Below are 17,500 nucleotides of genomic sequence, written 5' to 3' on the forward strand. Positions count from 1 at the left end.
TGTTCTGTCTCGCTAAATAACAACATATGTACGGTACTACACTGTTAAAAACTTTCCTTAAAAAACGGTAAAATTCCTGGAATAAATATTGCAAGGTGTTTACCGTTTTAAAAACGGATATATTGCCGTAACGGAGTCATATTACAGTCACCAACCCGTGAAAGATGATAACAAAATAGGGTAAAAATTACGGTGGGCTGTATTTTACTGAAATACACTGGGAACAGTATATTTTTACGGAGAATTCTCGATTATAATTACGGTTTCTATTCACAGTACTACTCCAGAATATTTCTTTCCAGAGGTTGACTTGAAATGTTTCAGAAAACAATAGAATCTAAGTCGTTGAACTGCCTTTCAAGCTTTTTATCTTTCAGCTGCCCCCCCTTTTTTTTTCAAATAGTTTGAACTTCAGTTCAATGAAAGCAGTTATTATTACTAGCTAAACGACAACTCTAGGTGGAAAATCAGGATGCTATAAGCCCTATAAGATCTCCAACAGGATAGTTATGGCAGTGAGGAGAGGAGGTAAGAAAACAGAGCGCTCGAGTGTAGTCTCAAGGTCTCCAAAAATCAAATAGCCAGTTAGGAAAGAAAACACGTGTACCCTCAAGCAAGAGAACTCCAACCCAAAGCAGTGGAAGACCGTGGTACAGAGGTTACGGCACTACCCAAGACGAGAGAACATTGTTTTGATTTTGGAGTGTTCTTCTCTTACAAGTCACAATAGCTGAAGAGTCTCCTCTACCCTTACCAAATGATAAGTAGCCAATGAACAATTACAGTGCAGTAGTTAACCTATTGAGTGAAGAAGTATTTTTTTGGCTATCTTAGTAATGTCAGATGTATGACGAAAAAGAAGAAAGTCCAAAGAATAGGCCAGACTATTTGGTGTATGTATAGGTAAAGGGGAAAGGAGTCGTAATCAGAGAGGGATCCACTGCAGTATTTGTTTTAGTAGTTTCCTCTCGTAACTCTAACTGTGGTCTCTATTTAATTCCACCAATGTTCTATTTATTGCGTTTAATTCCATTTAATACTACCCAGAGAATTTCTAGAGGCACCAGCATCCTACGGATTTAATCTTTTTGAAGGAGGGTAATTTAGGACCCACTTTAATATAACCTATTTTAACCCTTTTGAAACCCTCTTATCTATATCCCCTTTCTACCCAATACCCATTGAGTATATTATAGACCCAAACATCTCATAAATAGAAAGTATATCGTAGGCAGCAGATTCTTATGGTTTCCTATAAGGATATTTCTATGGCCTATAAAATAGGGGAAACGGTCCTGCATAGAATTACACTAAATTTTTGGTATAGGTGAAACGATGATTTAGAAAAGAGTTTTATAACTAGCTTTGTGTAAGTATTATGCAAAATGTCGTCTTAGTCTTCTGGCTGACGATTTACGTAGATTGAAATTCCTTCTGTTGTGTAAAGAAAGTCATAACTTTTTTTTTAATCATCCTGTTATGTAACAGATTGTCCTTTTAAAGGTTTTAATGACGCTCATGAGTGACCTAGGTAAGGGGCAGTGACAGTACCCTAGAGACTGACCTTTTATACAAATGATCGGCATCCAAGCCCCCTCTCCACTCAAGCTAGGACCATGGAGGGCCAGGAAATGGCTGCTGATGACTCAGCAGATCGACTTTTGTCTCACTCCAAAACCCCCATTCTTAGTCCACAGGGATGGTGAGGTTACATACACTACAAGAAACTATCAAGCTGGAGTGTGACTCGAACCCCAGTCCATCAGGTCACCAGGTAGGGACGTTTCCAATAGGCTACCACAACCCATTGTGGGTTTTTGAGTCGTACAGTCGTTTTGTTATATTGGTAATTTTTATATCAAGCATGAGTGAAATTGCTTTGCTCAATTACTAGAATGTTGTTACTTTTGCAGAGACTCGCATTCTCCAATGAATAAAAATTAAGAAAGTTGGTTGTTTGTGCATAAGTAAATGTTGTCTTCTTGTTTGCACAGTAACCTCTTATATGGATGAAAAATCCCCTGTTCTACAGGAAGAACATCATAATGTAATAAGAAATTTTGTTTTACTTTATGGGGGAAAATCGGTCTGTTCCTTTTATAAAAGGTCGTCTAACTTTTGGGAAAATGCCTCCTGTACGAATAAAATGTTGTACTGTTCTTCTAGTTGAAATTAACCTCGTACAAAAAGTCGTCCTTCTGTGCGAATGTCAAAAGTGTCCTGTTCTATAGTAAGAAATTCGTTCTATGCACTATTTCACTTTCTTTCATGAAAGAAAGTCCGCTGTTAAATATTTGCTGTAAAAAAATGGTAAAAATCCTGGACTGAATGTTGCCGTTTTAAAAACGGATTTATTGGATATAAAGGAGGGATATTACGGTCACCAACCGTAAAAGATAATAAGAAAGTATTGTGCAATTACGGTTGCCTGTCTTTTAGTGAAATGCACCTGAAAACAGTATATTTTAAGAATTATTTATTTAAATACGGTTTTTTTTTCTAACAGCGTCATATTAGTTACCAAAATAATGGATATTTATACTTGGGTTAAATGTTTATTTTAATTATATTACTGCAGATGGTAAATATTTACCCCTTATTGTTAATCAAAAGTCATCATAATATAGAAGGCAGTCATCGTCCTGTCCATCATAGAAAGAGGAAGTCCTCCTCCTGCTGTTCAAGGGAGGCATCATCCTGAAAGGACTCTGCCTATTCTGATCTTCTGATCTTATTGTTTGTGTCAGTAAAAGTCTCCTGCGCACAAAGAACCGAACCCCTTTTGTATCAAAGGAAACAATGAGATGCATTTCGCCCCTCACAAAATATGAGATGAAAATGCCTTTGAAAGAGATCAGTAGGGTTTGATCTCCCAAGATTCTCTCGGAACAATGAAGCACTGAGGCTTTGAATGGACGAAAAAAAACAGCCCAAAATGCCAAGTATCTATTGTTATGCTTCATTGAATGCTGAAATGCGTCGGGGTTATACAATACAAATTCGAAAGGAAGAGATATCTGTTTCTACTTTCATGTTGAAATGATTGGATTTGTAGCTTTTGGAAAGAATTCTTTCTTCTGATTTTAGTTCACTTTGGAACATAATCTTCTTCCATCATCATCATTCAACAAAATATCTGTTATTTTAATTCTTACTCCTCTAATCGCTATGTCTTTAATTGATATGATGTTTGAAAGATATTAATAGCATTGAATTCGACACTTTAAATCTTTTAATCTCTGTATATCTCTATTTCTATTCTTCCCGTGGTGAAACTAATGTTGATTATTGTCTTGAATGTTTTATATGTTTACCAGTGTACGTGACCCGTCAAAATGACAGCTAGGCATTTAGATAGATATGCACACAAATGCCCAAACACAGCTTCAACCCTTCCCACCACCTAAGCCCCTTTTCTAACTACAACATAGTAGTTTAGGCAATTTGTGGGAGAATGTGGTTTCTGAGGACACCTCTCAGTGTACCCCCTCTCACCAGGGTATGAATACTCCCTCTCCCCATACCCGAGTGACAGGGAGAGACCGTATAGTCATACGTCTGGCAATGCTGCTCACAGTGGCAGGTAAAAATTGTGTTTATATATATATATATATATATATATATATATATATATATATATATATATATATATATATATATATATATATATATATATATATATATATATATATATATACATATATATATCTTTTTCCCCACCGTTAACCTTACATTAAGGGGTCGGTTGCCTGATGCACCCTCTCCAATACCTGCGATCAAAAGCATCCTCTTCCACCAAACCTCTTCTTCTCTCCATGTCATCCTTCACCTTATATCGCCATCTAATTCTCTGCCTCCCTCTTCATCTTCTCCCCCTAAACAGGTTTCTCCAAATCCCTCCTCACTCCCTCCACACTGTTCATCCTTATATATATATATATATATATATATATATATATATATATATATATATATATATATATGTATATATATATACAGCGAGAGAGAGAGAGAGAGAGAGAGAGAGAGAGAGAGAGAGAGAGAGAGAGAGAGAGAGAGAGAGAGAGAGAGAGACGATGAATGGGGAAGCACTGATTTAAAAGCTAAAGATAGAGACGACTGGCGAAATCTAACCGAGGCCCTTTCTGTCAATAGGTGTAGGAGGAGATTTCGATGATATATATATATATATATATATATATATATATATATATATATATATATATATATATATATATATATATATATACATATATATATATATATATACACACACACACACACATATATATATATATATATATATATATATATATATATATATATATATATATATATATATATATATGTGTGTGTGTGTGTATGTGTGTGTGTGTGTACACATATGCATGTGTGTATGAAACTGCGAGAAACTAAATGTAATATGTTGAATGGCAAAGTAATTCATTTGAAAGTTACATCAGACCAGACTATCAATAACAAAACGTTTTTTTTCTTTTTTCTCTCATTCCCCACCCGAGCAAGGCTTGGTGAACATTAACCAACTTCCACGATTAACAGTAAAAGATAAATGATGTTTTGTGTAATTTTAGGTAAAAAGAAACTCGGCAGTGCCAATCTAGTTCCTTTTAGTAGACCAGAGGGAACAGGGAAAAAAAGAGAAGGGAGTAGTGAAAGAAACATTGAAAAATGTAAAGGAGGAAATGGAGGGAACTGGAAAAAACGAGAAGGAAGTAGTAAAACAAAGACGAAAAATGTAAAGGAGGAAATGGAAGGAACTAGGAAAAACGAGAAGGAAGTAGTAAAACAAAGACGAAAAATGTAAAGGAGGAAGTGAAGGGATATGGAAAAACATGAGAGAAGAATAAGGAATCGTGAAAAGAAAGAAAAAAGAGGAAAGGGGAGAGGTGTGATAAAGCAAGAATGTGATAAAGATGTGAAAACTGGAAAAGGAGAACGGAAGGTAGGAATCGTGAAAAGAAGAAAAAAGGGAAAATGTAAAAGACTTAAAATGAAAAAAAGGAGAGACGAAGGAAACATGAAACAAAAAAAATAATAAAGAAAGAAAAGGAAAGGTAGAAATAAGCGAAAAGGAAAATAAATGAATGGGAACATGATAATTAGATGTTGAAAGTAAGAAGTAAAAGAAAAGAAGAGAATATGCAAAAACTTTTATTACATCGTACATCTTCCTTACATTAAGGGGTCGGTTGCCTGATGCTCCCTCTCTCCAATGCATTGGTACTTAGTAGTTGAATCAGTTGAACTTCAGAAGTTCAAACTCCCAGCAAATGTTTTTATGTTGACAGGCTTACATGAGTCCTTTTATAGTGTATGTATCAAAAATCTGTTTTAATGTTGTTAATGTTTTTAAAATATTTTATTTGGATTTTTTATTACTTCTTTTATCGCTTGATTATCTTCTTATTTCCTCTCCTCAATGGGCTATTTTTCCCTGTTGGAGCCCTTGGGCGTATAGCATCTTGCTTTTCCAACTGGGGTTGTAGCTTAGCTTGTGATAATAATAATAATAATAATAATAATAATAATAATAATAATAATATTCTTGTGGTATTCAGATTTAACACCTACAATCGATATGAACTCGTCTTCAGTATTATGGACTATTGATGGGGTAGTAACACTTGGCTATTTTGTGATAATTGATAACTAACACGAATCATTTTCTTTTTATCAATAGAGGCCTCAAATAGCAGGAATTGGGTTATTCCAATTTCAAAGGCAAAAGCTTAACGATTATGATGTCGACTGTTACTTCTATAACAAATGGATTAGGTTCGAATCCTTGGTTTGCCAGAAATTTTTATAAAAGGAATTTCCACATAGGCCTTTGATCCCTAGGCATCACGAATGTTACTGATTAATTGATTGGCATATTTATCTATATATCTGTCTATCTCCCTACATATATATATATATATATATATATATATATATATATATATATATATATATATATATATATATATATATATATATCCCTTTCCGAGTGGGGATACCTTAACGTGGTGAAAGAGTTTGCGTATCGCCATGATCAGCAAGGATGTATTATTCATAGCTGTCCATACTATGTTGGTTCGTTTAGAGCGATCAGACAAAATCTCCCACCTTCACCAATCCGCACTGGACGGCATGATGAGGAAAACTTACCAAACCCAGACACACCTGAGGCCTTTGTCCTACCGTGGACTAGAAACAGCTACAATTGTTTGTGTTGTATACACAGGACATACACGAGAGAAAGAGAGAGAGAGAGAGAGAGAGAGAGAGAGAGAGAGAGAGAGAGAGAGAGAACACAATCCCAGAGACTATATTAATTCCCTGTCGCACATTCGTGTTCAGTGAGATAATGATGAATCATTTCAGGAATTGATAATAAATATCTGTAATAATAATTAATCGTCTATATATTTAGGTTCTCTCTCTCTCTCTCTCTCTCTCTCTCTCTCTCTCTCTCTCTCTCTGAAATAGATTGATTATAGTTTGTGAGAGCGAGTAAGAGTTGAAAAGGTAACAGTTTCTCAGTCGGTCTAGCGTGAAAACTATTATCCTCTCCTTTCAGGTGAAAGCCATTTCACTGATTGCTCTCTCTCTCTCTCTCTCTCTCTCTCTCTCTCTCTCTCTCTCTCTCTCTCTCTTATTCGTGGTGCATGAGCAAACGCACAACATACCAGTAAACGTTTCCCATTCATTTGCTTGGAACAAGAAAATATAAGTGGAAAAGAATTATCATTCATAATCATAAAATTTATTCCTTTTCAGAGAGAGAGAAATAAAGAAAGAGCAACACGAAGAAGAAAACATATTTCATCATAATTTAGAGTTAATGGTGATCGTAGAATTACTCTCGGGAACTTGAAAAATTGATGAAAAGATGAAAATTAGAAACGAAAGCAAAGGAAATCCATTACCACAGTTTAAAGGCCGTTCATGAATGGCTGGGGTAAAAAACAGTAACATTGCCCTATCGAGCAGGACAATGCCCTAGAGACTGACCCTATACACATACAATCGGCGCTCAAGCCCCCTCTTCACCCAAGCTGGGACCAAGGAGGGTCCGGCAATGGCTGCTGATAACTCAGCAGATAGACCTATAGGCACCCCAAACCCCCTAACCTTAGCTCACTAAGATGGTGAGGTGGCAGCAACAAAAGAAACTCGAACCCCAGTCTGGCGTTCATCATTCAGGGATGTTACCACATCGGCCACCACAACTAGTTGGTAACTGTAATAATAAATACAATAGTAATGATATCACAATCGTGCTTTTAGGCTCGACTAAACTTGAAGCAGAAGTACCTGCTTAATCAGATGTCCAATATTACGGAATATTGGTCAACAACCCAATCTTTTTACTATGTTTATATCTGTATAAAACGACAACTGAGCAGCTTTTGTCTCCATTATTACATCATATCCATTGATTTGAATGAAACTAACAATACCCTGTCATTGTTTTCTTGATTTCTGACTATTTTTGTTGCTATTATAATGGGTTAGTTAAACACCAGCTAGATTCTCTCTATTGTCTTTGGGCTATGAACAGTTTGCCCTACTCACTGCACCCTTTATCTGGGCCATAGGCCACTGGCCTCAGTTTCAGGTTCTTTTATACAAAGCATATGGACAATTAGCTCCCTACTTATCTTACTTTTTCTAGTGCTAACAACAGAAATTCTTGTCTTATATGCCTCTTCTGGAACAGTAAGAAATATTGTGCTTCTATTGTGCTGGGGACAATATGACATTCACGTTGACAGCCTATTGGAATATGTTTAAGGGTGAGTTACAAGGATTTTGAATGTCTCCAAGACTTTTTAGTCCATCTGCGAAGACTCTATTTACTCCTTGGTAGAGTGGATTTGTTTAAATGTTTAGAGAGTTTTTATGGTCATGTATAACTTATTCTTGAACTTATTTACCGTGTTACTGTTCACTACATCCGATGGAAGTGTGCTCAATGTATTTGCTATTTTGTATGCAAATAAGTTAGCACATTGAGTGGTGTTGTATCTCTGAGAGAGAGAGAGAGAGAGAGAGAGAGAGAGAGAGAGAGAGAGAGAGAGGGAGAGAGAGAGAGAGAGAGAAGCTATATATATACAACACCAACAAATGCAGCTGTTTCCAGTCCACTACAGGAAAAAAGCCTCAGATATATCTTTGGTCATGTCTGTGGCTTGGCCAAGCTTTTTCTGATAGTTCATAGCAAACCTACCTAGTATCTCTGGCGCTGACTAGTACAGCTTTGCTGGTTATTGCTATATACAAATCTTTTCACCACGTTAAGGTAGCTCCACTGGGAAAGATAATGTGTATATATATATATATATATATATATATATATATATATATATATATATATATATATATATATACATACACATACATGCCTTCTTCTTCTTCAGGGATAATTCAGAAAGTGTAGGAGCTAAATTTCAGGACATTTGCAATGGTTGTTAAAGCGGTATCAAGACCCAAGACCCTCTTGAAGTAGCTCGCTACACAACATTTGACTATTTACCAGATACATGATTTGCCTATTATGTTAAAAAGGTGTACGTTGGCTGTTTGCAGGGTGGGCTTAAGCGTGTTTAGTTATCAGTCTCTATACCTTTCATAGGTAATTTGAGTAGCCTGATCTCCATAAAGTGTTCAGTAGTTATTTTACTAAATCTATCCGTTTTACCTAACTGGGAATGCACTATAATTCTTTACTCCTTCCTATAAATATAACAGTTATGTCACAGTGATTGGTATTCCAAATTAGCTCCAGTAAGTGTAATACCTAAGAAAAAACTATTTCATTTATGAACATCAATCTTAAAGCAAGTTTTGTTTACAATTTTCCCCTTTGAAAGTTCTTCGTGAATAAGGCTCTCTATAAAAAGGTTCTTTCATGATCGTTTTTTCACAAGACCCGTTTTATATATATATATATATATATATATATATAAATATATATATATATATATATATATATATATATATATATATATATATATATATATATCCAAATAAGCCATAAATATTTTTGATACATTAATGTCTGGATTCTCTTAACGACCTCGGGATCAGAGCCCCAGGCGAAATCACACAAAGTCAAGAGCTTTTGACCGGGCGGGATTCGAACCCTGGTCCGGCAAGCTTGTATAGACAGTGATTAAACCACTTGGCCACGAAGAAAGATAAAAGTCAATGACAATTTTTCTGTTCTTATACCTGTCGAATTCTGGTGTTTTTGTACTTAGTATTGAAATCAACCCATCTTCACCATCGTAGCTAATTGGTAGTTTGTTTTTTGGAATTGTATCAAAAATATTTATGGCTTATTTGAATATGAAAAACACGTCTAAATGTGCAAGATCTATCATTAATCGAATGCCAAGTAACAAACTACCAATTATCTACGATGGTGAAGATGGGTTGATTTCAATTCCAAGTACAAAACACTTGAATTCGACAGGTATAAGTATAGAAAAATTGTCATTGACTTTTATCTTTCTTCGTGGCCAAGTGGTTTAGTCAATGTCTATACAAGCTTGCCGACCAGGGTTCGATTCCCGGCCGGTCACAAGCTCTTGTCTTTGTGTGATTTCGCCTAGGGCTCTGATCCCGAGGTCGTTAAGAGAATCCAGACATTAATGTATCAAAAATATTTATGGCTCATTTGAATATGAAAAACACGTCTAAATGTGCAAAATTTATCATATATATATATATATATATATATATATATATATATATATATATATATATATATATACATATATATATATATATATATATATATATATATATATATATATATATATATATATATATATATAAGAATCTTTCAGATGGGATATTGTAAGCAATGAATATTACAGGAAAACAACGTTCTGCCCATTAATACATTTTCATAAAAAAAACATAAATTAGAAATATTAAACACAAAAAAATGTTTTTCAATGCCCTTGAGACTGGCCATATGACCATCGCCCAAGCCCAGTCTCCACCGAATCTCGTATCAAGGAGGGCCAGGCAATGGCTGCTGTTGACTCCACAGATAGGCCTATAGGCTTCCCCAATCCCCCCAACCTTATCTCACAACGATGGTGAAGTTGCAGCGACTAAAGAAACTGTCGAGTTTGAATGGCACTCGAACTCTAGTCTGGCGTTCACCAGTCAGGGACGTTACCACATCGGTCATCTCAACATTTGAGGTAATATTTACGATTTCGGTTAAATTGTATTTGAATATTTATTTAATTTTTACTCTTTCTGTTAATCATACTTCTTTCATCTCGTCATTCGGTATTCTATAAATAAGATTACTATCATTTTTACTTATCCAGTTAACTGCATCCATCATATATCTCGCCATTTGATATTTTATAAATAAAATTAATATTATTTTCAACCTTCCAGATAACTGCTTACTTCATTTTCCTCGCCAATGGTATTTTTAATATAAAATTTATATTAAATACTCTTCCAGTTAACTGTATCCTTCCTTTTTCTCGCCAATGGTATTTTATAAATAAAATTTATACTATTTTCAACCTTCCAGGTAACTGCATACTTCATTTTTTCCCTCCAATGGTATTTTAAAAATAAAATCAAATTAATTTTTCCTCTTCCAGTTAACTGCTTCATTTATATTACCGACCGAAATTTCATAAACCAATTTAACATTATTTTTACTTTTCCAGGTACCTGCTTATTTAATTTTTCACACCAATGGTATTTTAAAAGATGAAATTTATTTTATTTTCACTCTTCCAGTTAACTGCTCACTTCATTTATCTGGCCATTTAATACCCATTCACACAAATGAATTCTATGTATGACCTTACTGTCTCACGCACACACACATTTCTAATCCTTGGTCGCTGCAGCGGTACCATTTCTCTAATAAATTCCCTAAAATCCTTCAGAGTCACTTAGGCGTAAAGTGTTCTCTGGGGCTAATCTTTCCTGGCACAAATCCAAATGAAAAGAGATTCCTTTTACAGGAATTGTCACCGGCTTCATCACATAAGAATAATTTAGACCTCATCTCCGCATGTGTAGATTGAGTAAAGGGACAGGTTTTTTTTTCATCTCTCTCTCTCTCTCTCTCTCTCTCTCTCTCTCTCTCTCTCTCTCCTCTCTCTCTCTCTCTCTCTCTCTCGTGTTTTCCCAAGACACGAGACCGAAAGAAAAGTAAGGATAAGCTTGAGATGGAGAGCTTTTGGAAAACAAAATGATATTATGAAAATTAGAACGCCACTTTCTTTAAAAGGAAAAGTATTCAATCAGATGGTCCTACTAGTATTGACCTAAGCATTAGAAACTATTTCCACAGGACACCAGACCGAAATTAAAGGAAGGATAAGCATGAGATGGAGAGCTTTTGGAAAACAAAATTATATTATGGAATGTAAAATGCCACTTTCTCCAAAGTAATGGTATTTAATTAAATGATCCTCCTAGTATTAACTTATGCATCAGACACTTGTAGCTTTACTGAAGCCTTGGAACGTAAGCTAGTTATAACTCAGAGCATTATGAAAAGAATAATGATGGAAATAACACTAAAAGACAGAAAAAGAGCAATATGGATACGAAAAGAAAACGAAAAATAGAGATTATTCAAACAACTTATAAGAAAAAAAATGGACATGGGCACTTTATATAAGAATAACAGATAATAGATGGGCAGAAAAAAAGATAAGAAATAGGTCCGTAGAGATTCCAAAAGAAGTAGGAGAAGAAAGAGAAGTTAATGGATTGACGAGTTACGAAAAGTTTTGAGTATAGACGGGCATAGAAAGACCACAAACACACGTTTGTGGAATGACAGGTCTGAGGTCTTTGTCCTGCAGTGGACTATCAACGGATGATGATATGTATGTGCGTGTATTTTTATGGATCTGTGTATCAGTACTAGGGTAAGGATTAATATGCCCTATGATCAGGTACGCTGTGTTTGAAATCATCAATGATTCGTCCTGTTATAAAATTCATAGTCAGATTTACAGGGATATTTATTACTAGCTATTGGAGGGATACGGTTGAGTCACTTTTTAATAGAGTAAAGCAGATATTACAATATACTGGTAAGGGAAGAATGCATCCGGCATGTATGTAATAGATGCGAGAAGTTTTAGATGAAAATGAAATTTGTGTATTTTCCCTTCATATCCCTAAGAGAAAGCTCAGGAGAAACTCGAAAAGAGGAAACGCAGATGGTGATAAGAGAGTATAGTAAAAAAAAATTAACATAATGGAATGCAAGCATTTTTATCCGGGAACCTTAACGTGGTCAAAGTGTTTATTTATTGCCATGATCAGGAAAGCTGTACTATTCAGGCCCCCCCACATTTGGCTGGTTAGGTGTGAGCGATTAAACTAAAGTGTCCCACCATCACCAGTCCCGCAGTGGTCAGCGTGGGAATAAAATCTAGCCAAACCCCAGGCATGAATTAACATGGCTAAGTCCTTTGTCCTGAGGTGGACTAAAAACGGCTGCATTTGTTGTTGTACTTTAGAATGAATGCTTCCATTTAAAAATCTGATTGAGATCTTGGAGTGTTACATATAATGGTTGTTCAGTGTCTTTACTGAAAGGGTGAATCAAAATGTCAGAGAAAGGACAGTAGATTTTAGTGCAAAGTGATGACCAGGAGAAGTGGGATCACTTTCATATAGTTGATTTTTGCACACCATGCTAAACTGATTGTGAATAGTAAAGAGAAATTGCAGAGATTAGTGAATACTAGTTTGGATATATTTGAAATAGATTACATTTGAGAGTACACTATATGTACTTACAGGAAAAATTATTATGATAAATATACAGAAAATTTACTCTATAGCTAATGTTTCCAAATTGATGACATAGTCCCCTATTCATTTGGCTTATTTCTAAGCTGAATTTGCGAACGTTGATATGCTTTATACTCAATCTATGGGATATTTCTTGTTGAATTGTCCAAAATATGTAGCTGGAAAACGTGTTGAAAACATTTGAAGATTACACAAATTGAGAATCACCATTGCAGTAGGAGATATAAAACCTCTTTTTATAAAAATATTGTTACTCAAGCATCCAATGACTATTCTCCCTATTAAGCAGCTCATTATATCCTTAAGCAACCAAACTTCTCCCACTTGTTACACATAAAACAGACCGAAGCTCTCCTTATTGAAAAGGACCATATCACTCAGTTTTGAACTTTCACAGGCTTAGGTAAAAAGCTTTTACTTTAGGAATATTAATTTTCTCTTCACTTAATTCTCAGCGATTAATCATGAATAGTTAATGCTTTTATAAATTTGAACTTTATGAATTAAATATTTTCTAATGTCAAATGTACCCTAACTTTGGTATAAATTATCCACAGGCGAATTATATGTTATAGATGTTATGTGGCCTATTGGAGAGGGCAGTTGTCTTATTCTGTTATGATTCATAGACATAGGTTCAAATACTGGGCAGAAAAGAACTTTTCTCATATATGGATATATATATATATATATATATATATATATATATATATATATATATATATATATATATATATATATATATAATACATAGTGTATATATGTGTAAAATTTTATATGGATTAATCAAATGAACAGATAGATAGAAAGATAAATAGATGGCAATAAATGTGCTCTCACATTAATACCAAGCATCAACATAAAACACATAAACTAGGCCTAAGTACATGGTCGTGTATTGACCCCCTCCCCACCTTTTATTATCCTTACAGACAGGCCAGATTAATGGCATGCACCTCCCGTTCCATCCCCTTCCCAAAACCCCCTTAAAAAAGGGTCCCCCGGGGTATGTAAGCGTAATTGGGAAAAGAGAAAGAAGGGCCTGACCGCTGGCATAATGGAAGCCCTGGGCGGGAATAACAATATGTCACCGCTTGTTGCATTATGAAAGAAGGCGACATGAGTTGCAACCGGGATGGGAGGTAACAAAATTACCTCATTCATCATGTTGCTGCTGCCGCCCACCCCCCCCCCCCTCTCTCTCTCTCTCTCTCTCTCTCTCTCTCTCTCTCTCTCTCTCTCTCTCATTGAAAATTAAATTACCGAAAAAGATGGCTAAATTATATCAATAATGAAATGTGGGTTGTAATTACTGTGGAATTTTATGACGTGATGTTTCTAATCTCTCTCTCTCTCTCCTCTCTCTCTCCTCTCTCTCTCTCTCCTCTCTCTCTCTCCTCTCTCTCTCTCTCTCTTCTTGGAACGGAATCCCAGCGGATGTAATGAACTGTAACATGGTAAACGAATTCAAGAATATGACAAGATCATATAAACTATAAATGTTTAAACAAATTCGCTCAACCCATGTGTAATTGAAGTGTCCGAGAATGAACTCAAAAGTCTTCGAGACATCCAAGATCCTTGCCCCTCTCTTTAGTAAACAAACGAACAAACAAACAGAAACCACTGATTATTTTTTTATTTACAAAACAGCTGTTTCTGACGACTGGATCACATTGTCCATCACCCACGAATTTCACGGTGCTTAAATCCCAATACACCGGCGCTTTATTATGCTCATTAAAGAACCAAGGTTTTTTTATATGTAATTTGGCGATGAAAATCACAATAACAGGTGGTGATTTACGATAATCTGAGGCAGAGAGTAAATGACCATAATATCTCAGTCTAGGTTTCGCAAAGAACAGAATTACGACCTGCAATTATCTTTTCACAGAGAGAGAGAGAGAGAGAGAGAGAGAGAGAGAGAGAGGAGAGAGAGAGAGAGGAGAGAGAGAGAGAGAGAGAGAGAGGGAGAGTTAGGTTAAAAAATAATAGAATAATTCATGGAGAGAGTGAGAATTAAAAATGAATAGAATAATTCGTGAAGAGAGAGAGAGAGAGAGAGAGAGAGAGAGAGAGAGAGAGAGAGAGAGAGAGAGAGAGAGAGAGAGAGAGAGAGAGAGAGAGAGGGTTCTTTCATGTCAATAAATTCGTCTCATATTATGTGGTCTTGGTTTTTGTCGATTTGTGCCCTTCATTATTTTTTTTTCTTCTTTCCTAATGACGTGTAGGCATTAAAGAATGGTCATATTTTCTTCTGTCTTGACATACTGGGCTCTGTTTTTAGGATGTATTTTATTTGGGGTGGTCAAATAATAATATTTTTTATATTATTTCTTGAATTATTTGTTTACATCTGTTAGAGTTAAATGTCCGTCAGATGTGAAAATAACAAATGCAACCATTTAGTTTTTCCATCTGAGCTTGGATGAGACAATGATCTACCAGCGCCATCTGCCTTTGCATTGAAAAAGGATACACTTAGAAATTACTTGTTAGTTTGTTATATCTTAACCATAAAAGACACCAAAAATATTGACGTGAAGCTTTTTTGAGCTCTTCAAACTTTAATTTAGATATGTAACGTTATTTACAAACTCCTCAAAATATATCATTTTGTTTGTAAAGTCACCCAGTTAAGATACACATTGGCTTGGTATGTCACTCCATAAATTTATGTTTGACATGTTACCTCATTTAAAAAGAAAATGTTTCACATAAAAGATCCTTAAAAGAAAAAAAAAGTAAATTTAAAATTGTTACATCGCCCCAAGAGATACATCCAGATGGATATATAACTATAAGTGCACATTTTCATTTGTAACGTCACTGAAAAGAAATATAGCTTTCGATTTCTTACGTTACTGTGAAAGATTGTAATTGGTATCATGCATGAAATAAAATGTGATATCTTCCCCACCTTTATCCCTACATAAAGGGGTCGGTTGCCTGATGTGCCATCTCCAATTCTTTCTTTCAAAAGCCTTTTCTTCCATCAAACCTCTTCTCTCCATATTACCCTTCACCTTATCTCGCCATGTAATTTTCTGCCACCCTGTAGATCTTCTCCCGCTAGAAAGTTCCTCCTAAGCCCTCCGCATTCCCTTTTGATATCCAGGAAAAGAAAAAGTAATAATTATTCCTTGGGGGCCGAAATGAAATGTTGATTACTCTGTCAAAAATATGTCCATCAAAATACAACGGATAAACTATTTAATTTGTCTGGTTTAGAAAAGGATTTATGAAATATAAAAAGAATATGTTTCAGTTAATCATCTTTCTCAAAACATTTATTTTGATGATCCTTTATTACACCAATGATATAAAGTACTAGTTCTGATACACTTCATTAAAACATATTTAACATAAATACTTCGAGTTTCATTGTGACTCACAATAAAAATGGCTTTCAATGTCCCACAGTACATAAAATGAAAGACACTACATATATTGATAGATTTCTTATGTCATTAAAAACAAATTTTTGTAACACATATCAATGAAAATGTGTAAATTATCTCCTACAGGAAAAAACGTCTATGAAAATTATATATTCTGTGCATTTGCGTCAGTCAGAAACTAATATTCTATTACTTATGCGAAAAACAATAGAGATTTTTTTTTCTTTATTACGTCACAAAAAAACTATTTTTGAGCATCAACCAGCTCCTAATTCTCTGCCTAAAAAGAATTACCCTCAGAGTGGGCAAAACAATGTTCTTTCCCTGAAAACAAACCTTTCCCTTTCCGGTACATCATTCCAAGAGAGAAAAAAAAAGGATATAGAAAACGTATTATGAAGTATCGAAGATCTATCCAGCCAAGGATGGACCTCCTTCGACAGGGTGATAAAAATTTGCAAAGAAGTTACCTCATCCTGCTCCTGCTGATTATACAGTCGAAAGAATATGAAAAAAGGGACTTAGAAGAAAGGACACTTCAAAATATCAAGAAAAACCCCTTAGTACTTTACTTCTATGCAAAAAAGATGAATAAAGGGAGATTAGAAATAGGCCCTCTAAGAATTGAAGGACGGCTAACGAATGAAAAAAAGGAAATATGCAACATATTAGCAGAAAAATATAAGAGTGAGTTCACGCCAAGAATTACGAATGAGAATAATGAAACAGAAATGAGAGAAGAAAATGTTGAATATCTAACGGATATAGATATTAATGAAACAGATATTGTCAAGGCTATAAACGAAATTAAAAATGGATCGGCAGCCAGACCAGATGGAGTTCCAGCGATTTTGTTAAAAATAACTGCAAATACTATCGCGAAGCCGCTTGCAATACTGCTAAGACAAAGTGTAGATATGAGTGAGATATATGTTAAACATAAATTAGCTTATATAACCCTTATCTTTAAAAGTGGATCAAGACTAGAGGCAAGCAATTATAGACCTGTTAGTCTAACATCACATATTATGAATGTGTATGAGAGGGTAATGAAAAAGAAAAATAATGAATCATTTGGTTAAGAATAATTTGTTTAAATAGGTCAACACGGTTTTGTGCCAGGAAAAAGTACACAAACCCAACTGATACCACACTATGAAAGCAAATACAAAAATATGATAAATGAAAAATACACAGATATGATCTAACTAGATTTTGCAAAAGCCTTTAACAAGGTAGACCATAATATATTAGAGAAAAAA

Source organism: Palaemon carinicauda, chromosome 25 (assembly GCF_036898095.1).
Source record: "Palaemon carinicauda isolate YSFRI2023 chromosome 25, ASM3689809v2, whole genome shotgun sequence".
Taxonomy (NCBI): Eukaryota; Metazoa; Arthropoda; class Malacostraca; order Decapoda; family Palaemonidae; genus Palaemon; species Palaemon carinicauda.